The sequence below is a fragment of the Narcine bancroftii genome, chromosome 1, assembly GCF_036971445.1.
Source record: "Narcine bancroftii isolate sNarBan1 chromosome 1, sNarBan1.hap1, whole genome shotgun sequence".
Taxonomy (NCBI): domain Eukaryota; kingdom Metazoa; phylum Chordata; class Chondrichthyes; order Torpediniformes; family Narcinidae; genus Narcine; species Narcine bancroftii.
The window spans coordinates 342,829,392-342,843,629 of NC_091469.1; the positions used below are offsets into that span (position 1 = coordinate 342,829,392).

A 14,238-nucleotide genomic window follows, 5' to 3' on the forward strand; every position below is an offset into this window, starting at 1 on the left:
TCCATTATTGTGATGTAATACTACATTTAGAATGTAGCATACATGATATTCTTTAACTTTTGTCTACCATAAGGCAGACAGAGAGTTTCCACTTTGTCCAGCACCTCACAGAAACCTAGAGCACCTGGTGTTCCTCGGCAGTCTCCCCTCCAAGTCCTGACCAGTCCTGAAGGGGAGACCACCTAGGAATAACAGGTGCTGATATATATAATGTACAGAGGATAACTAATCTTGAGTGTAAAGTCATTCCTCTTTTTGATGATCCTTCAATGCCTGTGTGATTTAAATAATTCAATATCTAAAATGGAAATGAGGCAAGGGTGATGTTACGGGTTTAGAAGAAGATGGTCAGGAATGGAAAGGAGAAAAGGGACCAGACATTTCCCCACGAGTGAGGGAAATCAGAGGGTAATTTAAAAAGTTCAACGTTCAGATTTATTGTCAGGGTATATACATGATGGCGGCACTGCCAGAGCTGCTGTAACAGCACATTACAGCTGGTGCGGACCCATGGAGTGCAAGGGAGCGAAGACACAGTTTTCCCATAGAGTCCAACCAGGTAATCTGACTGCCATCAGCTCCATACAGGTATTAAATGTCCTGTTAATGGAGACAATGGTGGTTTTATTTAAAAATTGTGTGACTGTAGACTGTGCCCAAGATGGCAGCACCTATGATCGGCAGCATTCATGAAAGTTTGCAGAATCCAGGAAAGCAGAGAATTGATGCAGAGCAACAGAAAATGGAGAGACCATCCCCCCAACACCGTTTGAGAAGGAGAAGCAGAGGAGATGACCACGGAACAGTAACCATGGCAGCCGATCAGTCAGGGGTTCTGCAGAAGAAGAGCACACATGCGAAGGGTTGTTGGCACCTTGAGGCGAGCAATCCACTTAGGCTGCTGGCGACTGCAGTTGAGGGATTTACACGAGGCAGCAGACTGGCTGAAGGGGGTACCAGGTAATAGGAACGAGATTCAAAATGGCGCTCAAGGTTTCCAAATCGTTTCCGAGGTTTGGACCTGGAGCTCGTGCTGCCGATGGTTTGGTCTGGACTCTGTGTGGGTGTGGAGGCTGAAGCAGAGCTAGAGGTGAATCTACAGACACTTGGTGACTTTGAGGGGATTCTCATTTGCATTTCTTTCTCTGACTGTAAGAGGCGGTTCAGATAATTTCGGCCGGTGGCGGATCTGTCTGCCTTACAGCAGGCAAAAGCAAATGCTGTGTACATTACATTGTTTTTATTACGTGACAATAATGGAACCTTGAAATCACAAACTACCCTGAGATTTTTTTTCCTGCAGGTGAGGCATAATTACCATTTATAGGTAGTGCAACAAACTGTACTCAAGATGCGTATATTAAACAAACAAAGAAATGTAAAGAAACTGATTGTGTAATACAGAGAGAAAAAATCAATAAAGTGCAAAAAATAGGAGTCCTTAAATTAATCGCTGATTGAGTTCATTGTTGAGGAATCTGATGGTGGAGGGGTAGCAGCTGTTCCTGAACCTGGTGGTGTAATTCCTATACCCCTTTCCTGGCTGTGAGAATAGAGTGTGTGCTGAATGATATGGATCCTTGATGGTTGCTGCAGCCCTCTGATGGCAGTACTCCCTGTAGATGTTCTCAATGGTGAGGAGGGTTTTTCCTGGGATGTCCATGACCTTTCGCTGGGATTTCCACTGCAAAATTGATTTAATTGAGCCCTTGTTAATGGGATAGTGGACAAACACTTCATAGAATTCCAGTACTTCTGTTATCACTGTTAAAATAATAGTGGCATGAATCATTTTTGGTCTTCATCTGCTTACACACTCTGTAAAAATATACTGCATAAGACAGTCACACTAGTCTGATTTCATTTTATTCATCTGCATCAATCAAGATAAAATGAATAAACTAGCTAGAATAGATGGATCAGAAAGTTCAAAATGTTATCCATTGACTAATCATTATAATTTGGATACAAACTTTAAAGATACTTTCTTTAAAATTGCATGGAAACAACTGACAATATTTGTACAAATGCTTCAAATACTGAAGCTAGATGAATCCAGTAGAATTTAACATGCAAGTTCTAGGCAATTTTAGAGGTTTTAACGGTGCTTTGATTTTTATCAATTAACATGCTTTGTCGCAGTCAGAACATCAAATTACAAAAATCATTATCGAGAGAGTCAAGAATGTTCACGTATCTGAAGTAAGTAGATACATTACAATAGGAAAGTGGCCTTGGGCTTTACGTTTTGAAGTTTGGTGTATGAATCCTAGTATAAACAGATACACAATGTAGAGATCGTCTAAGGCAGAAATTTATGCATGCCTTTGAAATGCATGCAATATTAAATTTAAATTTAGACATACAGCATGGTAACAGGCCATTTTGGCCCACGAGTCCATGCCACCAAATTTGCACCCAATTAATCTATACCCCGGTACATTTTGAACGGTGGGAGGAAACTGGAGCCACTGGGGAAAACCCACGCAGACGCAGGGAGAACGTTCAAACTCCTTACAGACAGCGCAGGATTCGAATTCCGATCCCGATTGCTGGCTCTCAAAGGCATTGCACTAATTGTTATGCCAACTATGCTGCCCTATATGATGATTGAAATGTGTTTCAAATGATCATTTGGCTTTGATTTAGGAAGTGGAGTACCCAGTTAGGATCTGGATTGGAGTTTGTATATTAGAGGACTTAGATGGGTGCGTCAGCTGTAATATGGCATGATTAGGGATTCATCGTGGGGGGGGGGGGGGGGGGATGTCAATGGTTGAGGACAAGCAAATCAAAATTGGGGCATTGACAAATCAAATGAGACTACCTCAGTGGGCTTTTAACATGGAGCAAGATGAATAAAACATAGTCATCTTGACTGTGCACAATGACATGAAGTATTCCATTATATGAATGGAGTACATGATGGTGATGGATAAATAATGACATTTTAGCATGTGTCCCCCATGAGAAAGTACCCATTCAAATTTCTGAAGTGATACACAATGACTGAAAGCATTTATTATTACATTTCATGCTGATTCCATTGGAAGTTTTGTGGTGCTAAAATAAACAGTGTTACATGATCAAATTACTGCAGCCTTATGTCCCACAATGAATTAGGATCACAATGAATCTCATGAAGTGACTCCCTGACTTGCTCACATTCCATCCTAATAAGACATTAAGAACTTGTGTGTTTAAAGGGGCAAGTCATTAAATTGGAACACAATCTCTTGAAAAGGCAAGTCCTGTAAATAATGGACTAAACTCAATAAAAACATGACAACATTTTGAAAATAAAAATTCATTATTTGTGACTTCCATCACCAGTGTTTTTCTCCTGAGTTCTCAAAGAGTTGGGAGCTGTAAATTTTCTCCTGAGTTCTCAAAGAGTTGGGAGCTGTAAATATTCTCCTGAGTTCTCAAAGAGTTGGGAGCTGTAAATTTTCTCCATAGTTCTCAAAGAGTTGGGAGCTGTAAACAAAGCAAGATTCAGATATTCCGATGAATTAACAAAAATACTGAGCTCTTTGAAAATAAGCAGTCAATGAACATGATGCACAAAATCATGAATGGCCTATTACTTCAATGCATTTTAGGAAAAAAAGTCCAAGAAGACAAAAGTTAGACAGTAGTTAAAATGTACATCATTGGTTAACTGGACATTTGTATTACAATTTAAATGGAGTCTTTTAGTTAAATAGCAGTGTTTCCTGGTGATCAATCTTTTACACAACTGCTGAAGAGGTGTCTACCCCCTTAGAAGTCATAATTAGTATTTAATGAAGTGTAAATTTAGCATAGGTACCACAAGAAAAGCTTTCAAGCTTAGACTCTTTAATTACATTAAAAGATCTAATGGGTGATGAACAATCTCTTTCAAGACATTATTTGCTTGTACATGCTGCAGATAGTCGAGGCACCACCTGGTGTTGTCAAGGGAAATAAAAGCATTTTTTTTCTAAAATACATCTATGGTTTCCCAATTTAAGTTCCTGGAAATATTACATCATTTTGAGGAATATTCAGCTTTATCCAAAGTTTTAGTGTTCATCCTAGAGTAAACTAATTAATTTGTTCTGATCTGTAATTCTATGTGTAGACTGAAATAATAACAGATAGATTTGAAAACATTTCTGCACCTTAAGAGATTTTTTTTTCTTTATATCACCTGGCCAACATTCATCTATCCAGCAATATCTCCAGTCAGATGATTGGTTACTCATTTTATTGTGGTTAACAAGCTTTCCTGTGTGCAAATTTGTGCCATGTCTTGATTGCAATGTAAGACCATATAATCTAAAATACTTCAAAACACTTGAAAACCTTGGAACATTCTGGAATCTTATCAGACTTTGGATAAATGTAGTCTTCTTTCCTTTCAGATTTGATCAGAATACGGGAACCTTCTCCACATAGTGGATGTATTTGGGTGGCTTGGGCTCGTGGGCTAGAAGAGCCTGTTACAGTGCTATACCTGGGAAAAGAAGTCAACAGGCTCAAGTCAAAACTGGCGCTTGCAAGAATGTTGTAAATTCTAGTTTTTAACCAGTATTCCAGCTATTGAATTTTAATGATGTGGAAAATTAAAATGCCTTGATTCAGAAACAATGACCTTTGTCTTGAATCCTTTCAGGTAATTCCCATTGTGAGGCTTTGAATTCATAACTTCACCTTACAACATCTGTCCTCCAGAAGGGAATGATTGAAAATAACAAAGAAAGGAATGGCACAAAGTTCATGATCCATATAACCATATAACCACTTACAGCACAGAACAGGCCAGTTCGGCCCTACTAGTCTATGCCGTAACAAATCCCCCACCCTCCTAGTCCCACTGACCAGCACACGGTCCATACCCCTCCAGTCCTCTCCTATCCATGTAACTATCTAGTCTTTCCTTAAATGTAACCAATGATCCTGCCTCGACCACGTCTGTCGGAAGCTCATTCCACATCCCCACCACCCTTTGCGTAAAGAAATTTCCCCTCATGTTCCCCTTATAATTTTCCCCTTCAATCTTAAACCATGCCCTCTAGTTTGAATCTCCCCCATTCTTAATTGAAAAAGCCTATCCACGTTTATTCTGTCTGTCCCTTTTAAAATCTTAAACACCTCTATCAAGTCCCCTCTCAATCTTCTACGCTCCAGAGAAAAAAGCCCCAGTCTGCACAACCTTTCCCTGTAACTCAAACCTTGAAATCCTGTCAACATTCTCGTGAACCTTCTCTGCACTCTCTCTATTTTGTTTATATCTTTCCTATAATTTGGTGACCAAAACTGTACACGGTACTCCAAATTTGGCCTCACCAATGCCTTGTACAATTTCATCATAACCTCCCTACTCTTGAATTCAATACTTCGATTTATGAAGGCCAACATTCCAAATGCCTTCTTCACCACACCATCTACCTGAGTAGCAGCCTTGAGGGTACTATTTACCACAATTCCTAAATCCCTTTGTTGCTCTGCACATCTCAATAGCCTTCCATTTAATGCATATGACCTATTTAGATTTGCCTTTCCAAAATATAACACCTCACACTTATCTGTATTAAATTCCATCAGCCATTTCTCAGCCCACACCTCCAGCCTTCCTTAATCTACGGTAATCTTCCTCACTGTCCACAACACCACCAATCTTTGTATCATCCGCAAACTTGCTTATCCAATTCTCCACCCCTACTTCCAGATCGTTAATATATATAACAAACAATAGTGGACCCAGGACCGATCCCTGTGGAACTCCACTAGTCACTGGCCTCCAATTGGACAAACAATTTTCTACCACTACTCTCTGACACCTCCCATCCAACCATTGCTGAATCCATTTCACTACCTCCTCATTTATACCTAATGCCTCCACCTTTTTTCCTAATCTCCTGTGGGGAACTTTGTCAAAAGCTTTACTAAAGTCTAAATAGACAACATCCGCAGCTTTCCCTTCATCAACCTTTTTTGTAACCCCCTCGAAAAACTCAATCAGGTTTGTCAAGCATGATCTAGCCCTGACAAAACCATGCTGATTACTCCCTAGCAATCCCTGTACCTCCAAATAATTGTAAATTCCATCCCTCAGAACACTTTCCATCAACTTGCCCACCACAGACGTCAGACTCACGGGCCTATAATTCCCAGGTTTACATTTAGACCCTTTTTTAAACAGCGGAACCACATGCACCACCCTCCAATCCTTTGCCACTACCCCCGTGGCCAGTGACATCCTAAATATCTCTGTTAATGGCCCCACTATCTGTCCACTAGCCTCCCTGAGTGTCCTTGGGAATATTTTGTCTGGTCCCGGAGATTTATCTCCTTTATCTTTTTCAACACAGCCATCACTACCTCCTCGGTTATCCTTATATGCTTCATTGATTACCTCCCCACTATTTTTCTTTACCTCAAATGGTTCAATATTTTTTTCCCTAGTGAATACCAAGGCAAAGAAATCATTCAAAATTTCCCCCATTTCCTCTGACTTCTCACTCAGCCTACCCTCACTATCTACAAGGGGTCCAATTTTATCCCTCACTAATCTTTTACTTTTAATGTACTTATAGAAATCCTTTGGATTTATTTTTACTCTGTCTGCCAAAGCCTCTTCGTGCCTTTCTTTTGGCCTTTCTAATTTCTTTCTTAAGATTCCTTCTACACTCCTTGTAGTCCTCCTTCAAATTGTCAGCTCTCTGTTCTTTATACCTCTTGTACACCTCCCTTTTTCTCCTAACCAAATTTCCAATATTCCTCGAAAACCAAGCCTCCCTATGACTTCCATCCTTTCCTTTGATCCATTTCTAGCAAAGCTACATAGTCAGTTGAAGACTACCATACTGCAATCCACTGAAGAGGTACTGGGCTTCTCCTCCAGGAAAAACAAGGACTGGTTTGACGAAAACAGCCAGGAAATCCAGGAGCTTCTGGCAAAGAAGCGAGCTGCCCACCAGGCTCACCTTACAAAGCCGTCCTGTCCAGAGAAGAAACAAGCCTTCCGTCGCGCATGCAGCCATCTTCAGCGCAAACTCCGGGAGATCCAAAATGAGTGGTGGACTAGCCTCGCCAAACGAACACAGCTCAGCGCGGACATTGGCGACTTCAGGGGTTTCTATGAGGCTCTAAAGGCTGTGTACGGCCCCGCACCCCAAGTACAAAGCCCGCTGCGCAGCTCAGACGGCAAAGTCCTCCTCAGCGACAAGATCTCCATCCTCAACCGATGGTCAGAACACTTCCAATCTCTTTTCAGTGCCAACCGCTCAGTCCAAGATTCCGCCCTGCTCCAGCTCCCTCAACAGCCCCTAAGGCTAGAGCTGGATGAGGTTCCCACCCTGGATGAGACATATAAGGCAATCGAACAACTGAAAAGTGGCAAAGCAGCAGGTATGGATGGAATCCCCCCAGAAGTCTGGAAGGCTGGCGGCAAAACTCTGCATGCCAAACTGCATGAGTTTTTCAAGCTTTGTTGGGACCAAGGTAAACTGCCTCAGGATCTTCGTGATGCCACCATCATCACCCTGTACAAAAACAAAGGCGAGAAATCAGACTGCTCAAACTACAGGGGAATCACGTTGCTCTCCATTGCAGGCAAAATCTTCGCTAGGATTCTACTAAATAGAATAATACCTAGTGTCGCCGAGAATATTCTCCCAGAATCACAGTGCGGCTTTCGCGCAAACAGAGGAACTACTGACATGGTCTTTGCCCTCAGACAGCTCCAAGAAAAGTGCAGAGAACAAAAAAAAGGACTCTACATCACCTTTGTTGACCTCACCAAAGCCTTCGACACCGTGAGCAGGAAAGGGCTTTGGCAAATACTAGAGCGCATCGGATGTCCCCCAAAGTTCCTCAACATGATTATCCAACTGCACGAAAACCAACAAGGTCGGGTCAGATACAGCAATGAGCTCTCTGAACCCTTCTCCATTAACAATGGCGTGAAGCAAGGCTGTGTTCTCGCACCAACCCTCTTTTCAATCTTCTTCAGCATGATGCTGAACCAAGCCATGAAAGACCCCAACAATGAAGACGCTGTTTACATCCGGTACCGCACGGATGGCAGTCTCTTCAATCTGAGGCGCCTGCAAGCTCACACCAAGACACAAGAGAAACTTGTCCGTGAACTACTCTTTGCAGATGATGCCGCTTTAGTTGCCCATTCAGAGCCAGCTCTTCAGCGCTTGACGTCCTGCTTTGCGGAAACTGCCAAAATGTTTGGCCTGGAAGTCAGCCTGAAGAAAACTGAGGTCCTCCATCAGCCAGCTCCCCACCATGACTACCAGCCCCCCCACATCTCCATCGGGCACACAAAACTCAAAACGGTCAACCAGTTTACCTATCTCGGCTGCACCATTTCATCAGATGCAAGGATCGACAATGAGATAGACAACAGACTCGCCAAGGCAAATAGCGCCTTTGGAAGACTACACAAAAGAGTCTGGAAAAACAACCAACTGAAAAACCTCACAAAGATAAGCGTATACAGAGCCGTTGTCATACCCACACTCCTGTTCGGCTCCGAATCATGGGTCATCTACCGGCACCACCTACAGCTCCTAGAACGCTTCCACCAGCGTTGTCTCCGCTCCATCCTCAACATCCATTTGAGCGCTTACACCCCTAACGTTGAAGTACTCGAGATGGCAGAGGTCGACAGCATCGAGTCCACGCTGCTGAAGATCCAGCTGCGCTGGATGGGTCACGTCTCCAGAATGGAGGACCATCGCCTTCCCAAGATCCTGTTATATGGCGAGCTCTCCACTGGCCACCGTGACAGAGGTGCACCAAAGAAAAGGTACATGGACTGCCTAAAGAAATCTCTTGGTGCCTGCCACATTGACCACCGCCAGTGGGCTGATATCGCCTCAAACCGTGCATCTTGGCGCCTCACAGTTTGGCGGGCAGCAACCTCCTTTGAAGAAGACCGCAGAGCCCACCTCACTGACAAAAGGCAAAGGAGGAAAAACCCAACACCCAACCCAACCAACCAATTTTCCCTTGCAACCGCTGCAATCGTGTCTGCCTGTCCCGCATCGGACTTGTCAGCCACAAACGAGCCTGCAGCTGACGTGGACTTTTTACCCCCTCCATAAATCTTCGTCCGCGAAGCCAAGCCAAAGAAAGAACATTTCTTATTTTGTCCATGTTTTAGAACCAATTTGCATCACTAACACACAAGTTTTTAAATTGGAGAGTGGTAGATGAATTACTTACAACAATCGTTCACAATAAAAAAAAAAGATTCTTAGTGGATGAACACCAGCAGGTGCAAATATCCCAAATTTCTATATTACCAGAGCTGTGATCCAAAAACACTACCAACGAAGGAATTGTGCAAGAAAGTGACAAGTATCAGTAAAATAGACTCCATTATGTAATGTGCTGAAGTAAAACTTGTTTTCCCTCAATATTTAGACATCCAGCAGGGATAGATAAACAAGTAGCACAATGAAAGGTTCATTGAATGCCACAAATTGCCCAGTGTGTGAATGAATGGTGGAATCTAGGAATCATTGGTGGGAATGAGGAGATAATAAAATGGGATCAATATAGGATTAGTGCAAATGGATGCTTGAGGTTTAGAGTGGATTCAATGGGCATGTTTTCAAGTTGTGCGACCCTTATTATATTTCATATGTTCAAGATATCGGAAAATTCCTCACAGACAATGAAATGCAATCGAAATATGGTTATAAATACAAATAAGTGCATGCAGCCAATATTAAAAGATGAGGAAATTATCAACTTCCTTCTGTTCATTTCAGATGAGAGAGATGATGTTTACAGAACTTAATTGCCTGCTTATCCCACCAATATTCCTTGTATAGGACTGCTCTTCATTCTGCATTATATAAGGCATTAAAGAATCCCCCAGAATTTATTAAGGATTTGATAATTTCCTGCTTATTTCCATCTGCATCAAATCCATTATCTAGGTCACTACTTAACCCTACTGCCTTAAATAATATTTCTCTTTATCAATTTTTCTCCATACTGATAATCAAAAGAAGCTCCCAGGGTATATGCTGAGTCCCCAACCTAATGTCTTGTACCTCCATAGCCAAGTTCAGCTTCATCTCAATCATCATATTTACTGACGACGCCACTGTTGTTGGCAGAATAACTGGAAATGATGAATCAGAATATAGGATGGAGATTGGAAATTTGCTTGGGCTGTGTAAGAAAAACAATCTTTTTCTCAGTCACCAAGACCAAGGAACTTGTAGGCAATTTTAGGGAGGAGAAGCTGAGCTACCACACACCTCTCCACTTTGATGGGATGGAGGTGGGAAGGGTTAGAGCCTTCCTCCTGCAAGTCCATGTATCAAAAGACCCTTTTTTGAGCCAGCAGATTGAAGCAATGACAATGCCCCTACTTTCTAATGAGTCTGAGGAGATGGAGCATGTAACTGAATACTATTAATCTTCCAGAGGAGTACTGTGGGAAATATATTGGTTGCATCACCACCTGGTTTGGTAATTCAAATACCCATCACCATTATCACAATCTCTTTTCACTGTGACTTTCAGTCAAAGATACAGAAGCTTGAAGACCAGTTTAAAAACAGTTTCTTTCCAACAGCTAGGATTCAGAATCAGGTACAAATATTGCTATAAATTACATTTAAAATATAAATAAATTACTGCAAAAGGAAACGAAAGTGAGGTGGTGCCTGTGGGTCAATGTTCATTCAGAAAATCTGATGGCAGAGGGGAAGAAACTGTTTTTGTGCCACTGGGTGTTCGTCTTCAAGCTCATATACCTCCTTTCTGAAGTTATCAGAGTGAAGAAGGCATGGCCTGGCTGGTGAAGGTCATTGAGGATAGAGGCTGCTTTCTTAAGCCACTACCTCTTGAAAATATTCTTAATGGAGTGAAGGCTGGGACCTATGATATTGCTGGCTGAGTTCACAACTATCTGTAGTCTTTTTCTGTCCTGTGCATTGATACTTCCAGAGCAGACAGTGTTGCAACCAGTCTAAATGCTCTCTATGGTACAGCTGTAGAAATTTGCAAAAGTCTTTGATGGCATTCCAAATCTCTTCAAACTCCTCATCAAGTATAGCCGCTTGCAACATGGAGGCCCCAGGACAGATCCTCGAAGATGTTGACACCCAGTAGTTTGAAGTTCTTAGCCCTTTCCACCACTGACATTCTCATCTCCTAAAGTCCACAATCACTTTTGCTAACATTGAGAGCAAGGTTGTTGTTACACCACTCAACTAGCTGATCTCTCTCACTCCTGTACACTTCCTGTGATTCTGCTGATGACCGTGGTGTCATTGGAAAATTTGTAGATGGCATTTGATTTGTGCCTAGCCGCACAGTCATGGCTGTCGAGACAATTAAGCTATCAGGCTCTTGAACTATTCATTGTTACACCAATCAGGAACAGCTTCAACACCACGAAAGGATTGTCGGCCCTATTACAAAGTGATATTTTCTTGGAATATCTGTGAATAATATCTACATTTCTTTTGTATTTACTCTCCTTTTTAATTAAATTAAATGTACTATTATTGATCCTTTGTTTTATAAAGTACATGTTTGGCTGCAGGAAGTAAGAATTTCTGTGCCTTTGTACAGGAATTGTACAATGCATCAGACAAACTCAAAACTCATGATCAACCTTATCATTATTATATTCAACCATTCAAAATTCATTTATCAATTCCTTCATCAAGATTTTTCAGGTCATTAATTCCTTTCTCAGGCATTTTGAAATTCTTTTCCACTGATAGATATGTAAAATACTTTGTTCCTTTTGAAGATTTATTAATCCGATTAGTTACTCATTTCCTTATCTCACTGTTTCACTTATTTTTACCTCACATTTTTTCATTATTCTCATACTCCCTATTGACCCTCTAGTTCAATTTTAATTGGATTCTATCTCTTAATTATTCATAATATTCCAAAAGTTTATTTTTAATGGAATAAAATTATTCAGTGCATTTTTAATCTCTTTTACAAAACATTTTGATTTTTCTCCACTGCTCTATGACAATTTTCCATATATTTCCTTTAGCTTCATCGCTCAAAATTCAACACTAATCCATATCCCTTTCCTATGATACTTTTCAATTTAACTATAAATCTTATCACATTGAGCCCAAAGTTTGGTATAACCACCATTAGTTCAGCTAAAGATTTCATTCAATATAAAAATCTGATTCAGCGTTACCACTTCCGAAGGCCTACCATTGTGTTGCTTATGGAATATCCAATCCTTCATTGGGGAAGCTTATTTAATTTTAATGTAGGCATACAGCATGGTAACAGGCCCTTCAGACCCACGATCCCATACTGCCCAAATACTGAAATTAACCTATGATCCTGGTATGCTTTGAAGGGTGAGACAAAACCAGAGCACCTGGAGGGACATCATGCAGACACTGGGAGAACATGCAAACACCTGACAGACAGTGGCAGATTTGAACCTGGGTCGCTGGCACTGGAATAGTGTTGCATTAACCGCTATGCTAATCCCGCTGTCCTATTCCACATTTACTTTTTCTCCCATTAGTATTTCAGTCAGCAACTAACTAGATGAAATTTCTTTCTTATTCTTCCTTTTTCAATATTTTTTATTGAATTTTAGATGCAGGTATACATAAAGGAATGATGCATAAAACTAATGCAAACTCCATTAGAGCAATCAAGCACAATATGTCAGAGAAAAATATATTTTTATTATGCAACAGTATTATTCATAGGTAAATTGAAAAACCACAATATAATTAACTAATCTAAACTGCAAACCATTCCCAAATTATATGCCAATACAGAAAAAAAACCTGCCAGTAGAAATAAAAAAGAAACTCATAATGATAAGAATCACAAAGAACTTGAATAAGATTCCCATTAGAGGCTATGAAAATAATTCAAAAAAAGAACCCCAAGGATTGGGAAAATTTAAATTCGAGCCACTTATGGAACATCTTATTTTCTCCAAGGTCAAATATGACATATTAACATACAACTATTGATTATGAGTGAGCAGGACAACATCTTTCCATCCAATCGAAATAACTCATTTTGCAATAAGAGAGGCAAAAGCCAATACATGACATTGAAATGAAAACAATTTCACTACCCTCTTTCAACCATCCCAAACAAGGACACCAATGGGTCTGGTGCTAGGTGAGCATTAATAATTATAGAAAAAAATACGAAAAACCTCTTCCCAATACTTGGCAAGGGTCAAACAAGACCAAAACATAGGAATTAATGATCTGTCCTCATTCTTACATCTATCACAGAAAGATAAAATTTCACAGAATAATAATTTTGTTATTTCGAATTGTTCAGTTTTACCGCACAGAGACTGTTCCTTCGGCCTAACTTGTCACCAACCTGGTTAACTCCCCGAGCTAGTCCCATTTGCATGTATTTGGCCCATATCCCTCTCAACTCTCCTATCCATGTATCTGTCCAAACGTCTTCTAAGAATTACAATTATACCAGCCTCTACCACGTTCTCTGGCAACTGATTCCATAACACTCAGCACTCTGTGTGAAAAAGGTGCCACTCAGGTTCATGTTAAATCTTTGCACTCTAGTTTCAGATTCCCCTACCCTGGGAAAAGGTATATGACTATTTACCATATTTCTCCACTAATTTCTCTGCATTCTATCAGTTTGCAAACTGTTTCATTTTAAATCCCTTCATCCATCATTTTCATCAAATTGTGGAGTTTTCTAATTTTGAAAGTAGGCTTTGCATTTCTATAGCAATTTTCATTAACTTGGAAGAATTCTCCAAATTTCCATCACTGTTTTTATCTTGGAATCAATGCAACTAATTTGCTCATGGGATGCTTCCAAATAGTCATGTGCTTAATCATTAAGAAGTGTACATTTTATTATATATTGGGCATGTGTTGACCTCCCAGAAAAAAAAAAATATAGCAATTGACTGAGCTATTGGGCTTTGGCTTAGAGTGGGTGTTATCATGGAGACTTCAGCAAGATGATGAAAGTATGAAGTGAGTGTTAAGTTAAAAGTAATAGAAATGGCCAAGAAATCCAGTAGTTGGTGCTGCAAGATAATTTGATATATATGAGAAGTTGGTAAGAGATTGGAGAAATAAAGAAGAGATTTTAAGAAAAATACCAAAAAGGCAATGATTAATAAGAAGAGGAATCACTCGTTGGCCAGGGTTGGAAATTCATGCTGCAGAAAGGGTATGTGAACAGAGGCAAAATTGCTACAGAGTCACCAGAAATGAAATAGGAACATTT

General features: G+C 40.5%; 1 long non-coding RNA gene across 1 annotated transcript; it reads left to right on the forward strand.

Annotated features, from left to right (window-relative positions):
* Nucleotides 1-77: 77 nt before the first annotated feature.
* Nucleotides 78-4,614, forward strand: LOC138749242 (uncharacterized). Its single transcript, XR_011348505.1, has 2 exons — nucleotides 78-559; nucleotides 4,389-4,614. It is a non-coding gene; the product is annotated as an uncharacterized lncRNA (long non-coding RNA).
* The last annotated feature ends 9,624 nt before the right edge of the window (nucleotides 4,615-14,238 follow it).